Genomic DNA, 18,641 nt, shown 5'->3' with positions numbered 1-18,641 from the left:
GATTCAGCTATCTGAGAAAAGTGACAGGGAGCTACAAAAGGAAATATTATGACAGGTGATTCAAAGCTTAGGTCGAAGAGGTAGGTTTGAAAGAGGATCTTTAGAAGGAGAAGTCTGGAAAGAGGATTCCGGGCCTTAGGACCAACACCTGAAGGCACAGCCATCAATAATGGGATCGATTAAAATGGGAGATGCTCAAGAAGGTGGTGGTGGTCAGGAACCTTGGAGCATTATAGGCACAAACACCAACATGGAGTAGTAGTAAAGAGAAGTGTGTAATTTTGACATAGTCAAAGAAACAGGTTCAGGATTTGTGAAGAATTTTTTTTTTAATAAGTACAGATTGAGGTTTCCATTAAAAATGACACCCATCTACCAAGATTTAACTTCCACATGTTGGAAATACCTAATACGTCCCATAAAGTGATTGATAATCAAAAAGTCGATCAGTGAGAGTCATCACATTTGATAAAATGCCCCTACCTGAATCCACACAGGAAAATATTCCCAAAGCGTGTGTACTATCCACCCATTTTATTCGGAAGCCTTTGTCACTGGCAAGAAAAAGCAAAGGATAAGTCACAGAAAAGATTTGCATTTCTGGCACATATGATCACCCCGTGGGAGGTCTTGTGGCTCTGAGGGTAGTGCTCCTGCCTCTGAGGCATAAGCTCTGGGTTCCAGTCCCACTCCAGGACTTGATGGCCAAGGAAGGTGTGTGTGTAACATGACCAAACAGATAGAATATCAACCTGCAATTCCTTCCAACACATGCCAACAATAGGCAGTAAGAGTGGGAGAGATTCCTGCTCAGTCAGGTTTCACATAGAGAGGCACCCCTCAAGCTATCACCCCTGCCTGTCCCAGGAAAAACAAGCTACAGAAACAGACGCAAGCGTGTGCTCTGCCTGCCTCACATGTCTCCAAAAGGTGCAGCATTGAGAATAGTACAGGACTGGCAGTCTCAGTGACCTGCTCAAGCCTCAACGCACAGTTTGAAACCTCAACCATTGCACTGATCTAAAAGTACCTCACTTTGCAGTAAGTTTTATTAATCACATTTATCATTCCAGCTAAGCCCATTTCCCTTCAACAGAATAGGTTTCTCTGAAAAATTAACCAACTGTGGTAATTGTTGGGCAAGCTTAGCATGGATGTCAAAGGTTAAAACGTTTTTGTACCTATCTGACTTACAATCAGTTAATTTTCTGTGACAGATTATTTTGTGGGGAAGGGAAGAGAGAGAGATAGAGAGAAAAAGAGAAAAGCTTGTTTCAGCACATGAGATTGAAGTTGTTAGGTCATGTTTTAAACTTAAAGTTCAGAGCTTTGGTCTGGTATCCTATCATCTGATGCCCTCACTAAGCTACTGCTTGCAATCATCCTGACATAGAGCCATCCTGTCCAACTCAAATGAAAATATGAACTCGAAACTGGTGCTTGAGACAGAAGAGGAAATCTAGACACTTACTGAAAACTGCTAAATGCTTCCTGTATGTCTTCGGTTTGCAGCTGAGGCAAGAAGTCATAGATTTCAACGATGTGTCCAAACTCCAAGTGAGCCGTGTGGTCTTCTCCTGACAGATAGGTGGAATAATCCGACTGAGGTTGTTCAATACTGATGCTGATCTCCCCCAGGCAAGCCGAGAGCTGCAATGGTCGGAAAGCAGGTTTATAAACAGTGTTTATGGAACAGAAACACAGTTTATCCAAACTGAAAACTACATTTAAATAGCACTTGCAGGAACAGAAGGGGTCTTTTATTCATTCACGGGACATGGACGTTGCTGGCACAGCCAACAATTAACCTTGTTTATCCTTTCAAAAGCTCAAATCACAACTCAATGAACTGCAACTCTGTTTAAAAGTAAAATGCTGGATACGGATTAAACAAAAAGTCAATGATTGTGCCCTTTCTGTCCTTGGCAGGTTTGTGCCATGTACTGTGCACTGTGCATGTACATCAGGTATATTTTCATACAAACCCATGCATTCTGGGCTTGTATTAAGCCCAGAATGGTTTCCCTCTTACCTCTTTGAGTAAATATGTCGAGTCAGCATCAGGATTCTGAGGGTCTGGACTTGTTGTTTCACTGCCTTCAGTCTTCACTTTGGCTGCATCTTGTTCTGCTGTTGCTGTGTCAGCTCCAGTCTTTCTCACATTATCAGAGCTGCTGCTTCTGTCCTGCTGGTCTCTCGGTGTGTTCTCTGCCCTCTGGGTGTGCTGGCTCTCCTCAAGACTGGCCAAGTTTTCAGTGCTGCTCGTTGGAGACTGCTGGTCATTCAAGACAGCACTGTCTTCACCCTGAAGATGACAGTCTGCTCTTGGGCCAGTGTCTGTGGTTTCTGCTGTCTTCAAGGTGTGTGTTGATGACTGAAGCTCATGCTGCACAACGTGGTCTCCAATCACATCCTCAGCAAGCTCCACCAACGGTGTAACATTTTCCAACAGACTTCCCAAATTATTCAATCTGGACGCATCCTTTGCTGCTTCCTTCTCAGCGGACGAGAAGTTTGTCTCCTCATTTGATCTTGGACCTAGCTTCGCTTTTCGCTCCTCAAGACTTCCATCCAAAATATGTTCAGCTGCTGAGTCTTCACAAGGTCTATCCTTTTGAAAATCACCTTCATGCTCTGTTACCTGGAGGTCTGAAGCACTGCATTTCTCGCCTTCCTCAGTCCTAGCCACTTTTCCACTAGCAAGTGCGCACAGTGGCGTGGTCTCTTGACAAGTCTGGCCACTCGGTCCATCCTCCCCCTCCTTGGTGGGCACGTAGCTGCAATCAGTCCTGTCTTTTCCTGGATCTCTCCTTCCCTCCTTGTTCCTGCTGCTGTTCTTGGCTTCCCTTCTGGAATGAAACTTGATGTCTCTCCTTTTCTCATCACTGCATTGGCAATGAGCCCTGGCACTATAAAAGGCTTTTTCAGGCTTGTTCCTAGACTTGCTGTTGCCAGGAGGCAGCTTTTGGTGTCTTGAAGTCCCATCACGAAATGGTCTAAATGCCTCCCTCTGCTTACTATTGCTGGTCCATTCAGTCCGGTGACTTTGAGCATGACTACGGCTGAAATTCTCTTCCAGGGGTAGGTGCAATCTGGGAGGAAGAGGGATTAAAAGCAGCCAGTTACAATCTATCAAGGCCTTTGGTGAGCCAAAGGCTCCAATTCTACCTGTCCTTCCTGGAATGATTTGTCTGCCTCCGTGGTGCTCTCAAAGGATGCTGGAGCTGAATCTGTCAAAGGGCAAACAAATGGAAGATCCAGCACCTCAACAACAACAACTTCTATTTATATAGCACCTTCAAATGTCCCAAGGTGTTTCACAGGAGCATTAATCAACCAAGTATGACACTGAGCCACATAATGTGATATTAGGGCAGATGACCAAATGCTTGATCCAAGAGGTAGGTTTTAAGGAGCGTCTGAAAGGAAGAAAGCAAGGTAGAGAGGCAGAGAGGCATAGGAAGGAATTTCAGAGCTTGGGGCCTTGACATATGAAGGCACAGCCACAGGCGGAGTAATTAGAACTGGGAATACGCAAATTGTCAGTATTAGAAAAGCGCAGATATCTCCGAGGGTTGTGGGGCTGGAGATGACAGAGATAGGGAGAGATGGGGAAAAAAGGATGAGAATTTTAAAACTAGGTCGTTGTTTGACGAAAGCCAATGTAGCCAGAGAGCACAGGGCTGATAAAGGAATGGGACTTGCTGCGAGTTAAGACACGGGCAGCAGAGATTTGGATGAGATCGGGTTTCAGCAAACAAGGTGCTGCCTATTCCTTGATGACTCGAATATCCAAATAGAAGGCTGGAGCTCCTGTCACTTCAATCATATCGAATCTTTCTGTCCGAGACGCCAGTCATCTGAGGATCGAGCTGGGGAAGAACTGGGCAAAGATCAGTCATCCTTCTGAGCACACATAACTCACTCAGTTCTCCAAGACAGTCGATGGATGTGTAAGGTTTGACTGCAGCACAATGTACATAGGCATGTTTTCATCATTACCAGCACATCACACTCTTCCCAAACCCCTACGTGACACAATCACCCAACCCGACTGATCCAAATGAACTTCAGATCAGAGTCTGTGAACTCCAAAAATTGTCTGTTGAGGACGACCGGGTCTGAAGCGAGCCTGTACCTGAAAACAGGTGTCTTTCCAAGACAGCAAAGGAAAGTCACAGACTCACCAGTTCCTCTCAGTGGGAACTGGTTTAAATGCTCTTGCAGTGATTCCCTAATCCTGCCCCAACTGGGGGCAGCTGTGCCGAATTCCCAACTTAAAGCATGGATTCTACTGCAGCAACATGAACAGGATCCATTCCCACCACGGACACCAGCAGCGGATTCATGAAAACAAACCAACTGCCTTCAACCAATCCTTGGTGCAAATGGACCAGGGGTTTTACTGCACCCCGATATCCAACCTCAGTCATTCAGTACGTGAGGAAGTTCTACTGAACCTTTCACAACTACTGATTAGGCCTTCGCTTGAGTATGGTGTCCAAAACTGGTCATCTTTCCTAAAGCGTTGGTGCTGGTGCGGAGCAACTATGGGTCGATAAACTGCTTGTTGATCTTACAATTAATGGGCAAATTGTAATTAATTTAATTTTGCAGTCGTTATTTGGGTTAGCCTGAATAATATGGTCACACAGTGGGGGGAGGGGGGAGAGTAGAAGTATGGCTCCTGAAACCAGTGATTCACTGAGAAGGACTCAGTTCACTACGTATTTCTCCCCTGCATAAGTTGGATAGTCCACACATGGCTGCCTCTGGAGTGGTGCTTGAAAATCCCCACCCACAGAGGCAACAAGGCATGAGAGAGAGGGTGGAGAATGGTTCCAGGGTTGAGGGATTAGAAGAAGCTGGGGTAAGATCAGAGGCTGAAGGGTCGATAACCAGAGGAGACAGAGTGACAATGACACAGAAAGAAGCCCCTTGTCCCATCCAGTCTGTGTCAGTTCTCTGTTCAGCAAGCCAACGCCTGGAAGGGTAGTTGAACGGGAACTGGCTTAAAAACTTGAAAAGGAAAATCAGTAGAGAGTTATGGAAAAGAGCTGGATGGTGAGATGAATTGGATAGCTCGAACAAAGAACTGGAACAGGCACAATGGCCTCCTTCTGCTCCTCATTATTCTATTGGTAATTATCAGTCTGTAAACTTAAACACCAAGACTGACCATTCCAGGTAACTTGTTTAAAAAAAAATTTTAACCTCCGGCCACCAAATCATCAGATTGTGCAGGAGGCCCTAAGTAAAAGATTGAACATCAGCCCTGGTCCCAAATAAAAACAAAAAAACTGCGGATGCTGGAAATCCAGAACTAAAACAGAATTACCTGGAAAAACTCAGCAGGTCTGGCAGCATCGGTGGAGAAGAAAAGAGTTGATGTTTCGAGTCCTCATGACCCTTCGACAGAACTTGAGTTCGAGTCCAAGAAAGAGTTGAAATATAAGCTGGTTTAAGGTGTGTGTGTGGGGGGCGGAGAGAGAGAGAGAGAAAGAGAGAGAGAGAGAAGTGGAGGGGGGGTGTGGTTGTAGGGACAAACAAGCAGTGATAGAAGCAGATCATCAAAAGATGTCAAAAACAATAGAACAAAAGAACACATAGGTGTTAAAGTTGGTGATATTATCTAAACGAATGTGCTAATTAAGAATGGATGGTAGGGCACTCAAGGTATAGCTCTAGTAGGGGTGGGGAGAGCATAAAAGATTTTAAAATATTTAAAAATAATGGAAATAGGTGGGAAAAGAAAAATCTGTATAATTTATTGGAAAAAAAAAGGAAGGGGGAAACAGAAAGGGGGTGGGGATGGGGGAGGGAGCTCATGACCTAAAGTTGTTGAATTCAATATTCAGTCCGGAAGGCTGTAAAGTGCCTAGTCGGAAGATGAGGTGTTGTTCCTCCAGTTTGCGTTGGGCTTCACTGGAACAGTGCAGCAAGCCAAGGACAGACATGTGGGCAAGACAGCAGGGTGGAGTGTTAAAATGGCAAGCGACAGGGAGGTTTGGGTCATTCTTGCGGACAGACCGCAGGTGTTCGGCAAAGCGGTCGCCCAGTTTACGTTTGGTCTCTCCAATGTAGAGGAGACCACATTGGGAGCAACAAATGCAGTAGACTAAGTTGGGGGAAATGCAAGTGAAATGCTGCTTCACTTGAAAGGAGTGTTTGGGCCCTTGGACGGTGAGGAGAGAGGAAGTGAAGGGGCAGGTGTTGCATCTTTTGCGTGGGCATGGGGTGGTGCCATAGGAGGGGGTTGAGGAGTAGGGGGTGATGGAGGAGTGGACCAGGGTGTCCCGGAGGGAGCGATCCTTACGGAATGCCGATGGGGGGGTGAAGGGAAGATGTGTTTGGTGGTGGCATCATGCTGGAGTTGGCAGAAATGGCGGAGGATGATCCTTTGAATGCGGAGGCTGGTGGGGTGATAAGTGAGGACAAGGGGGACCCTATCATGTTTCTGGGAGGGAGGAGAAGGTGTGAGGGCGGATGCGCGGGAGATAGGCCGGACACGGTTGAGGGCCCTGTCAACGACCGTGGGTGGAAAACCTCGGTTAAGGAAGAAGGAGGACATGTCAGAGGAACTGTTTTTGAAGGTAGCATCATCGGAACAGATATGACGGAGGCGCAGGAACTGAGACAATGGGATGGAGTCCTTACAGGAAGCGGGGTGTGAGGAGCTGTAGTCGAGGTAGCTGTGGGAGTCAGTAGGCTTGTAATGGATATTGGTGGACAGTCTATCACCAGAGATTGAGACAGAGAGGTCAAGGAAGGGAAGTGTCAGAGATGGACCACGTGAAAATGATGGAGGGGTGGAGATTGGAAGCAAAATTAATAAATTTTTCCAAGTCCCGACGAGAGCATGAAGCGGCACCTAAGTAATCATCGATGTACCGGAGAAAGAGTTGTGGAAGGGGGCCGGAGTAGGACTGGAACAAGGAATGTTCCACATACCCCATAAAGAGACAGGCATAGCTGGGGCCCATGCGGGTACCCATAGCCACACCTTTTATTTGGAGGAAGTGAGACGAGTTGAAGGAGAAATTGTTCAGTGTGAGAACAAGTTCAGCCAGACGGAGGAGAGTAGTGGTGGATGGGGATTGTTCGGGCCTCTGTTCGAGGAAGAAGCTAAGGGCCCTCAGACCATCCTGGTGGGGGATGGAGGTGTAGAGGGATTGGACGTCCATGGTGAAGAGGAAGTGGTTGGGGCCAGGGAATTGGAAATTGTTGATGTGACGTAAGGTGTCAGAGGAATCACGGATATAGGTGGGAAGGGACTGGACAAGGGGAGAGAGAAGGGAGTCAAGATAACGAGAAATGAGTTCTGTGGGGCAGGAGCAAGCTGAGACGATCGGTCTACCGGGGCAGTTCTGTTTGTGGATTTTGGGTAGAAGCGGGCCATCCGAGGTTGGGCGACTATCAGGTTGGAAGCTGTGGGAGGGAGACCCCCAGAGGAGATGAGGTCAGTGACAGTCCTGGAAACAATGGCTTGATGTTCAGTGGTGGGGTCATGGTCCAGGGAGAGGTAGGAGGAAGTGTCTGCGAGTTGACGCTCAGCCTCCGCGAGGTAGAGGTCAGTGAGCCAGACAACAACAGCACCACCCTTGTCAGCGGGTTTGATGACAATGTCAGGGTTGGACCTGAGAGAATGGAGTGCAGTAAGTTCAGAGAGAGAGAGTTTAGAATGGGTGAGAGGAGCAGAGAAATTGAGACGACTAATGTCGCGCCGACAGTTCTCAATGAAAAGATCAAGAGAAGGTAAGAATCCAGAGGGAGGGGTCCAGGTGGAGGGAGAATATTGGAGATGGGTAAAAGGATCCGTTGAACTGGGAGAGGACTCCTGCCCAAAGAAGTGAGCCCGGAGACAAAGACGGCGGAAGAAGAGTTCAGCATCATGCCGAGCCCGAAATTCATTGAGGTGAGGGCGTAAGGGTATGAAAATAAGTCCTTTGCTGAGCACTGAACGTTCAGCGTCGGAGAGGGGAAGGTCAGGGGGTATAGTGAATTCACGGCTGGGGTTGGGATTGGAAGATGGGGTGGGGACGGAGGGACAGGCAGGGGTGGAGGGTCCTAGATGGGTGTTGGTGTCGATGAGTTGTTGGAGCTTGCGTTCCTTAGCACTTGAGAGAAAGAGAAAAAGTTTCTTGTTGAGGCGTCGGATGAGCCGAAGAATAAAATGAAACTGGGGGCACGCGCAGCTTTGAAAAAGGGTACGGCGGTGCTGCTGGAGGGAGAGGTCAAGTGTGTTCATATGGCGGCGCATGGCACTGAATGTGGATTTCAGAATGTGACGGGAACAGCATTCCAAGAAACGTTTTATGTCCCGGAGATACCTGTAATCCTGGGTGGTTTCGAAACATGAGGGGTGGAATTTCAGTTGAAATCCACGTGGATTTGTCGGAGACGGAGACAGTCACTGAGAAAAGAGATATGGCTGTGAAACCGGGTTTTAGTAAACACCTTGTCAAACACCAGGAGGGAAATGGAAAGCAATGAAGGTGATCAAGGCAAAAGAGAGGAACGGAAATCTTGTCGCAGAAAAGAACAGAACTTCTTCAAGGAGGTAGGCATTTCTTGAAGAGCAGTGGCAGTCAATTAAACACAGAGATAAAAACAAAAAAACTACAGATGCTGGAAATCCAGAACAAAAACAGAATTACCTGGAAAAACTCAGCCAGTCTGGCAGCATCGGCAGAGAAGAAAAGAGTTGACGTTTCGAGTCCTCATGACGCTTCGACAGAACTTGAGTTCGAGTCCAAGATCTCCCTCCCACAGCTTCCAACCTGATAGTCGCCCAACCTCGGACAGCCCGCTTCTATCTCCTACCCAAAATCCACAAACAGAACTGCCCCGGTAGACCGATCGTCTCAGCTTGCCTGCCCCACAGAACTCATTTCTCGTTATCTTGACTCCCTTCTCTCTCCCCCTGTCCAGTCCCTTTCCACCTATATCCGTGATTCCTCTGACACCTTACGTCACATCAACAATTTCCAATACCCTGGCCCCAACCGCTTCCTCTTCACCATGGACGTCCAATCCCTCTGCACCTCCATCCCCCACCAGGATGGTCTGAGGGCACTTAGCTTCTTCCTCGAACAGAGGCCCAAACAATCCCCATCCACCACTATTCTCCTCCGTCTGGCTGAACTTGTTCTCATGCTGAACAATTTCTCCTTCAACTCGTCTCACTTCCTCCAAATAAAAGGTGTGGCTATGGGTACCCGCATGGGCCCCAGCTATGCCTGTCTCTTTATGGGGTATGTGGAACATTCCTTGTTCCAGTCCTACTCTGGCCCCCTTCCACAACTCTTTCTCCGGTACATCGATGATTACTTCGGTGCCGCTTCATGCTCTCGTCGGGACTTGGAAAAATTTATTAATTTTGCTTCCAATCTCCACCCCTCCATCATTTTCACATGGTCCATCGCTGACACTTCCCTTCCCTTCCTTGACCTCTCTGTCTCAATCTCTGGTGATAGACCGTCCACCAATATCCATTACAAGCCTACTGACTCCCACAGCTATCTCGACTACAGCTCCTCACACCCCGCTTCCTGTAAGGACTCCATCCCTTTCTCTCCGTTCCTTCGCCTCCGTCGCATCTGTTCCGACGATGCTACCTTCAAAAACAGTTCCTCTGACATGTCCTCCTTCTTCCTTAACCGAGGTTTTCCACCCACGGTCGTTGACAGGGCCCTCAACTGTGTCTGGCCCATCTCCCGCGCATCCGCCCTCACACCTTCTCCTCCCTCCCAGAAACATGATAGGGTCCACCCTTGTCCTCACTTATCTCCCCACCAGCCTCCGCATTCAAAGGATCATCCTCCGCCATTTCTGCCAACTCCAGCACGATGCCACCACCAAACACATCTTCCCTTCACCCCCCCTATCGGCATTCTGTAGGGATCGCTCCCTCCGGGACACCCTGGTCCACTCCTCCATCACCCCCTACTCCTCAACCCCCTCCTATGGCACCACCCCATGCCCACGCAGAAGATGCAACACCTGCCCCTTCACTTCCTCTCTCCTCACCGTCCAAGGGCCCAAACACTCCTTTCAAGTGAAGCAACATTTCACTTGCATTTCCCCCAACTTAGTCTACTGCATTCATTGCTCCCAATGTGGTCTCCTCTACAGTGGAGAGACCAAACGTAAACTGGGCGACCGCTTTGCCGAACACCTGCGGTCTGTCCGCAAGAATGACCCAAAGCTCCCTGTCGCTTGCCATTTTAACACTCCACCTTGCTCTCTTGCCCACATGTCTGTCCTTGGCTTGCTGCATTGTTCCAGTGAAGCCCAACGCAAACTGGAGGAACAACACCTCATCTTCCGACTAGGCACTTTACAGCCTTTCGGACTGAATATTGAATTCAACAACTTTAGGTCGTGTGCTCCCTCCCCCATCCCCACCCCCTTTCTGTTTCCCCCTTCCTTTTTTTTTCCAATAAATTATACAGATTTTTCTTTTCCCACCTATTTCCATTATTTTTAAATATTTTAAAATCTTTTATGCTCTCCCCACCCCTACTAGAGCTATACCTTGAGTGCCCTACCATCCATTCTTAATTAGCACATTCGTTTAGATAATATCACCAACTTTAACACCTATGTGTTCTTTTGTTCTATTGTTTTTGACATCTTTTGATGATCTGCTTCTATCACTGCTTGTTTGTCCCTAAAACCACACCCCCCCCTCCACTTCTCTCTCTCTCTCCGCCCCCCACACACACATCTTAAACCAGCTTATATTTCAACTCTTTCTTGGACTCGAACTCAAGTTCTGTCGAAGGGTCATGAGGACTCGAAACGTCAACTCTTCTTCTCCGCCGATGCTGCCAGACCTGCTGAGTTTTTCCAAGTAATTCTGTTTTTGTTCTGCCCTGGTCCCAAGGCTGTTTCAAACCACTGAACAACAGCTCAGAAGGATCTTTCCTCCAATTCTTCCCCTCTCTCTCACCCTATGAGCATTTAGTCTCCATTTGACACACTTAACTCCAAATGGCAACATTTGGTCATGGCAACATGAGTTGAGGTTGACAACTATTTCTGCCAATCAGAATCTGCATTGTACCATGGAGAGTCATGTGAACTGATCTGGCCAACATTTCGCCTTCAGCCAAACAGACTCACCTCTTTTCAGTCAGGCACACAGCAGTCCTCCGGCCAGCTCCCTCTCCCACCGAGAAGCTGTCCAGAGGGTCAAAGTTCTCCACAATCCGATGGATCAGATAACGCAAACGACTGGGCAGTGGTGGGAACAGCAGGACTCTGTGGACAGAATGAGAAAGAGCTTAGTGACCAACAAACAACCACTTTTATTCATATAGTCCCTTCAATGTAGGCACTTGACAGGAAAATTGAACAAAACTTCACACTGAGCCAAAAAAGGGAGATATTTGGACAGATGACCATAAGCTTGGTCAAAGAGGGAAGTTTGAACGAGCAGCTTCAAGCAGCAGAGTGACCCAGAGGGGTTTAGGAAGGGAATGCCAGAGCCCAGGGTCTAGACACCTGAAAGTTGACCAAAGCAGAACCCATCAATCATCATCACAGTATCTTTACAGTGCAAACAGTGGCCATTCAGCCCATCGAGTTTGCACTCGTTCTCTGAAAGAGCATTCCACCCAGTCCCACCCCCTGCCATATCCCTGTAACCTTGCACATTCTTTCTTATCAGGCAGCAATCCAATTCCCTTCGGAATACCTCGATCGAACCTGCCTCCACCACCCTCTCAGGAAGCTCATTCCAGACTCCAGCCATCCTCTGGGTGAAAAAAATTTTCCTCACATCAGTTTTACTCCTTTTACAATTATGTTGAATCTGTGCCCTCTAGTTATTGATGTTCTCTTGAGTGGGAGCAGTTTCTCACTATTTATCCTGTCCCACACCCCTCATGAATACCTCTATCAAATCTCCTCTCAGCCTTCTTTTCTCCAAGTAAAACAGTCCCAATCTCTCCAATCAATCCTCATAGCTACACCTTTTCATCCCAGGAATCATTCGTGTAAATCTCCTCTGTACTCTCTCCAATGTCTTCATATCCTTCCCATCATGACAGAATATCTATCAAGTGGTTATTAATATCAACTAGGTATCAAAAAATAATTGAAGATGGAGTGTGATGGAATACTCCCCAATTTCCTGGGTGAGTGCAGCTCCCACAACACTCAAGAAGCTTGACACCATCCAGGACAAAGCAGCCCACTTGATAGGCACCCCATCCACAAACATTCACTCCCTCCACCACCGATGCACAGTAGCAGCAGTGTGTACCATCTACAAGATGCACTGTAGGAACTCACCAAGACTCCTTTGACAGCATCTTCCAAACCCACAACCTCTACCATCTAGAAGAACAAGGGCAGCAGATAGATGGGAACATCATCACCTGGAAGTTTCCCTCCAAGTCACCCACCAACCTGACTTGGAAATATATCACTGCTCCTTCACTGTCACTGGGTCAAAATCCTGGAACTCCCTCCCTAACAGCACTATGGGTGTACCTACACCATATGGACTGCAGCGGTTCAAGAAGGCAGCTCACCACCACCTTCTCAAGGGCAACTAGGGATGGGCAGTAAATGCTGGGCCAGCCAATGATGCCCACATCCCGTGAATGAATTAAAAAAAAAGAAAGATTTTCATTTCAGTAGCAAGCACAGCAACTCAGTGTCACACCACATGCAAAAGATGGCACATCTGACAGTGCAGCACTCCCTCAGCACTGTGAGAGTCCAGCTTTCTGAGCTCAGGTCTCTGGGGCTTGGACCCACAGCCTTCTGACACAATACAAAGAGTGCTGTCGACTGAACCCCTGTTAACACCTTGAATGCCAACACATGCCTCTACCCTTTTCACCACATGCAGCTATCTGCCTCCTCACGCCCCCACCTCTCCAATTTCACCACAATACATGGACACCATTTGCCTCATGCAGTCCATTTGGCAGTGCACTCCCACCACACCTCTCAGGTTCCTGCTAAACGACATCCCCCCAACAGATTTACCAATCAGTCCCCCCACATAGCAGACTGGTCAATGAAAAGCTCATTGGGCCCAAGGGGAAGTGGCAAATTGAATCTAAAATTGGCTCAGTCACAGAAAGCAAAGGCTTCTAGTCAACATGTGTTCTTGTGACTGGAAAGCTGTCTGCAGTGGGGATCCAGAGAGCTCTGTACTGGACCCCTTGGTGTTTGTGATCCAAATCAAAGACTTAGACTGATGTGGAGGAGGAGGGAGCACAGTACAAAATTGGCCCCACACTTGATAGTGAGGAGGGTAGACTGCAGGAAGGAATCAATGGACTGGTCAGGTGAACAGATAGTGGCAGATGGAGTTCCATCCAGAGAAGTATGAGGTGATGCAGTTGGAGAGGACAAACAAGACAACGGAAGACACATCATATGGTAGGATTCTGAGATATGTGGTGGAACACAGTGACCTTGGAGTGAATGTCAACAGATTGACAGCACAGGTAGATACGGTGGTCACAGGACACTCTCCTCTGTTAGCTGAGGCATAGAATGTAAATGACCCCCCCTTCTGTGCCTTAAATCATCCCTCAGCACTGCTCACACAATTGATTAAATCTTCCTTCAATAAAACAAACCCTAGTGACCATTGTAATGTTGGAGATTTCGACACGCAGCCTAGGTGAGTTGGAGTGCTGGGAGAGATGTGTGTAATGTGGGAGATTTCGACACGCAGCCTAGGTGAGTTGGAGTGCTGGGGGAGATGTGTGTAATGTAGGAGATTTTGACACGCAGCCTAGGTGAGTTGGAGTGCTGGGGCAGATGTGTGTAATGTGGGAGATTTCGACTCGCAGCCTAGGTGAGTTGGAGTGCTGGGGGAGATGTGTGTAATGTGGGAGATTTCGACTCGCAGCCTAGGTGAGTTGGAGTGCTGGGGGAGATGTGTGTAATGTAGGAGATTTTGACACGCAGCCTAGGTGAGTTGAAGTGCTGGGGGAGATGTGTGTAATGTAGGAGATTGACACGCAGCCTAGGTGAGTTGGAGTGCTGGGGGAGAGATGTGTAATCAGTTGGACAGAATTGAGGGAGTAACCCATATCGAGTGGGAATGAAAGGGCAGCTCCCTTACACATTGACTTCCTTATCCAGTGAAGTTACAGACAGCATATTTACCAAGCTGCCAATTCATTAACACCCGTTTTGCGCTCTCGCTCGGATCAATATTGTCATTTCTTTCATCGAAGATTTGCATTTAGACTACTAATACTTCTGGAAGTGTAATAATTGTTGAAATTTGGAAACGCAGCAGCTCATGGCACACAGCAAACTCCCTCAAACAGCAACGTCATAATGACCGGATAATTTGTGTTACTGATGTTGGTGGGGAAATAAAGGGAAGAACTCCCCTGTTCTTCATCAAATAGCACAGGTGGATCTTTTCCATCAGATGGGACCTCAGTTTAATGTTTCATTGCAAAGACACATGACTCTCCTGTGCACAGGAACATGAGCCTTGATTTTTTTTTGTACTTAAGCTGTGGGGTGGGACTTGAACCCAAGACCTTGTGATTCAGAGGAGAGAGTCCGACCAACTTAGCCACGGCTGACACGACAGTTAAACAACAGGCAGGCATTCATGTTCACACTCATTTTACTTACTTGTTTGGATTGTCAACAGTTTTTGAAAGAAAACATTCCAGCTCTTGGGTAATTTTATCCACAAATTCATCTTCCTCTTTGGACAGATAAACACCATCCAGACGGAAAAGAGCCAGGATGAGGCAGAGTCAAACACAACAATCTGCAAAGAAAAAACAGAAAGGCTTCAAGCAACACCAGAATCCAATGAAAACTGCAACAGGAATAAACTAAAACTGCAGCTCAGATATAACTTCACTCGGTTCAGCTTCCCTGCCTCTTCACCAGAATTTCTTATCTGAGTACAACTCTCTAAATCTAACTCCACGTGCTGAACTCTATCACAGGTGCATCAACTGCTAATATCCCCCCACCCCAGCACCCCCCCAGAATCCACATTAGATCCTTGGTTTACTCTTGCCTCAGCTCTGGACAATCACGCAGTCAGAAGGTGATGGGTTCCCAATGAGAACAAAATCAAGGCTTGGCACTCCAGTGCAGTGCTGAGGGGGTGCCACACTGTCAGAGGTGCGGTCTTTCAGATAAGGCATTAAGTTGAGGCCCTGTCTGATCTCTTCAGTCAATGTCAATGATTCCTCGGTTCTACTTCAAAGAACATGGGAGTTCTCCTCACTGTTCTGGTCAATGTTTAGCCCTCAAACAACACCACTGAAACAGATTATCTGGTCGTTATCAGATTGCTGTTTGTGGGAGCTTGCAGTATGTAAATTGGCTGTTACAGCAGCCGCTACATTTCAAAATTACTTTGATGGCTGTCAACTGTTTCAGAACATCCCAAGATAATGAAAGGTGCTATGTAAATACACATTTTTCACATCCTGAAATCCCTTTTGGATTTAATAGTGACCAAGTTACATTCTAGTGTAGGAATGCCCCACCAGAGGAAACATTTCTGTCACATCTAGCCAATCAAACCTTTCACGTTCTTAATTTAAACTAAAACAAAAACAGAATTACCTGGAAAAACTCAGCAGGTCTGGCAGCATCGGTGGAGAAGAAAAGAGTTGACTTTTCGAGTCCTCATGACCCTTCCACAGAACTGAGCGAATATAAGGTGTGAAATATAAGCTGGTTTAAGGGGGGGGGGAGAAGAGAGAGAGAAGTTGGGGGGGGGGGTGGTGTGGTTGTAGGGACAAGCAAGCAGAGAATTTAAACTAGTTGTTCCCCAAGTGTCCCAGCCCATTCCACTTTTCCTAATGGATGGAATTCTCAATTCCAGGATGATTTATTTACACCTTCACCAGTGCCTCAATATCTTTTTGTTCAAATAATATGGAGGCCAGAAAAGTGTGCAGTTCTCCAGGTAAGGTCTAACCAAGGCTCGATACAGGTTTAGCATCAGTCCTCTGCTTTTCAATGACATTCCAGCTGAGATGAACTGCCAATGCTTTGTGTGTGTCTTTTTTTTTAAAATGGCCTTCTGAAGGTGCAGCACTTCTTTCGGTGGGTGAACCTTTGCCTGGGCTGCTTTAGCAGTTGAGAGCTCCGAGTCTACTAAATAATAATTAGACTGAGCATCCATCCCCGGGCACAGAGTAAAAACCTGACACAGCGGGAATAACAATAGGTGGTGATGCTCCAGGGACCATCTATTCCCTATTCACAGCACGCCAGAATCACACAGAAACCAAGGCACAGTACCCGCAAGCTGGGAGGGGAGTCAGGGGCACGATGGTGCGTGGATTCTGCTGGGTGCTTTCTCCATGAACAGAAAGAAGCCAACTCTCAGGAGCAGAGAGATACCAGCAAACGGCCCTGATCCTGCAGCAGTCAAGCTGACCAATCTCCTTCAGACTTTCGGTTTTGCCTGCGGAAAAAAAGAACGATCCTCTTATTTTACACTTGATTACTTACAGATGAAATTCTCCAGCCGCTGAGCCCTGGAACAAATCTTCGCTTTGCTAAAAGTAAAGATGAGTTAAAATGCTTCCACTCTGCAGCTTTGATACACCCTACCGAACGGTTACATTCAGCTGGGACGCATGCGTACTGAGGGCCCCGGTGCAGTGGAACTCCCTGGTTGGGATTGACACCCTGGACACTGCCATCTGGAGGGCTCAGAGACACAGTCTGCCAGTCTAGCAGCACAGAGAAACGCTCAGGATCCCATCACTCATTCAGTTCCGAAACTAACACCATTATCACCATGTCTATGGCCCCTCCCTATCTCTATAACCTCCTCCAGCCCCAACAACCTCGCTATCTCTGTAACCTCCTCCAGCCCCTACAACCCTCCCTATCTCTGTAACCTCCTCCGGCCCCTACAACCCTCCCTATCTCTATAACCTCCTCCAGCCCCAACAACCCTCCCTATCCCTGTAACCTCCTCCAGCCCCTACAACCCTCCCTATCCCTGTAACCTCCTGCAGCCCCTACAACCCTCCCTTTATCTATAACCTCCTCCAGCCCCAACAACCCTCCCTATCCCTGTAACCTCCTCCAGCCCCTTCAACCCTCCATATATCTGTAACCTCCTCCAGCCCCTTCAACCCTCCATATCGCTGTAACCTCCTCCAGCCCTACAACCCTCCATATCTCTGTAACCTCCTCCAGCCCCTAAAACCCTCCCTATCTCTGTAACCTTCTCCAGCCCCTACAACTTCCCTATCTCTGTAACCTCCTCCAGCCCCTACAACCCTCCCTATCTCTGTAACCTTCTCCAGCCCCTACAACTTCCCTATATCTATAACCTCCTCCAGCCCCTACAACCCTCCCTATCTCTGTAATCTCCTCCAGCCCCTACAACCCTCCCAATCTCTGTAACGTCTTCCCTATCTCTGTAACCTCCTCCAGCCCCTGCAACCCTTCCTATCTCTGTAACCTCCTCCAGCCCCACAACTCCTCCCTATATCTATAACCTCCTCCAGCCCCTCCAACCCTCCCTATCTCTATAACCTCCTCCAGCCCTGGCAACCCTCACTATCTCTGTATTCTCCTCCAGCCCCTGCAACACCCCCAACTCTGCTACCTCCTCCAACCCCTACAACCCTCCCTATCTCTGCAACCCCCCCCCCCAATGTCTGTAACCTCATCCAGTCCCAACAACCTTCCTATCTCCATAACCTGCAGCCCCAACAACCTCCCTATCTCTGCAACCTCATCCAGCCCCTACAACCATATATCTCGGTAACCACCTCCAACATTCTTCAGATCTCTAACCTGTTCTGATTACAGATCTTCATGACCTGAAACAATAACTCTCTTTCTCACTCCAAAGATGCTGTCTGGTCTGCTGAGTATTTTCAGCATTTTCTGCTTTGATCTTAGATTTCCAACATCTGCAGTATTTTGGTTTTGTACCAGGGTTTTTAAGTTGGGTGGTGTATGTGAACACATTTGAGAAGATTCATGAGAATGCTTCCAGGGATGAGGAACTTCAGCTATGTGGATAGACTGGAGAAATGTGGGCTGTTTTCCTTGGAGGTTAAAAGGAAATGGACAGAGGTATTTGAAATCATTCAGGATGGATAGGGAGAAACTGTTCTCATTGGCAGCAGGGTCAATAACCAGAGAACATTGGCTAAAGGTGACTGGCTAAAGAAGAACAGTGACATGGGGAAAGGTTGTTCACACAGTGAGTGGTTAGGATCTGGAATGCACAGCCTGAGAGTGTGGCAGAGACCGCATCAATCATTGCTTTCAAAACAGAATTGGACCATTGTCTTCAGAGGAAGAATTTGCAGGGCCAAGGGGAAAAGGCTGAGTTATGGGACTGGGCAAATTGCTCTTGCAGAGAGCCAGCACAGACATGGTGGGCTGAATGGCCTCCTTCAGTGCTGTAACCATTCTACGATTCTATGTTAGTGTTCATTTCTGTTAAGAAAGTGAGTCTTCATGGTATTAAAAAGTGAAATCATGGAGATGGTTGAAGCTCAGTCAGCATGTGTGGAAGCTAGTATGTATACACAAGGTATATATGTTCCATAAGATAAAAGCAAAAAACTCCGGATGCTGGAAATCCAAAACAAAAACACCTGGAAAAACTCAGCAGGTCTGGTAGCATCTGCGGAAAG

Source organism: Carcharodon carcharias, chromosome 17, assembly GCF_017639515.1.
Source record: "Carcharodon carcharias isolate sCarCar2 chromosome 17, sCarCar2.pri, whole genome shotgun sequence".
NCBI classification, from domain to species: Eukaryota; Metazoa; Chordata; class Chondrichthyes; order Lamniformes; family Lamnidae; genus Carcharodon; species Carcharodon carcharias.
The sequence above is the reverse complement of the archived record's forward strand: the minus strand, read 5'-3'. Positions refer to the sequence as shown.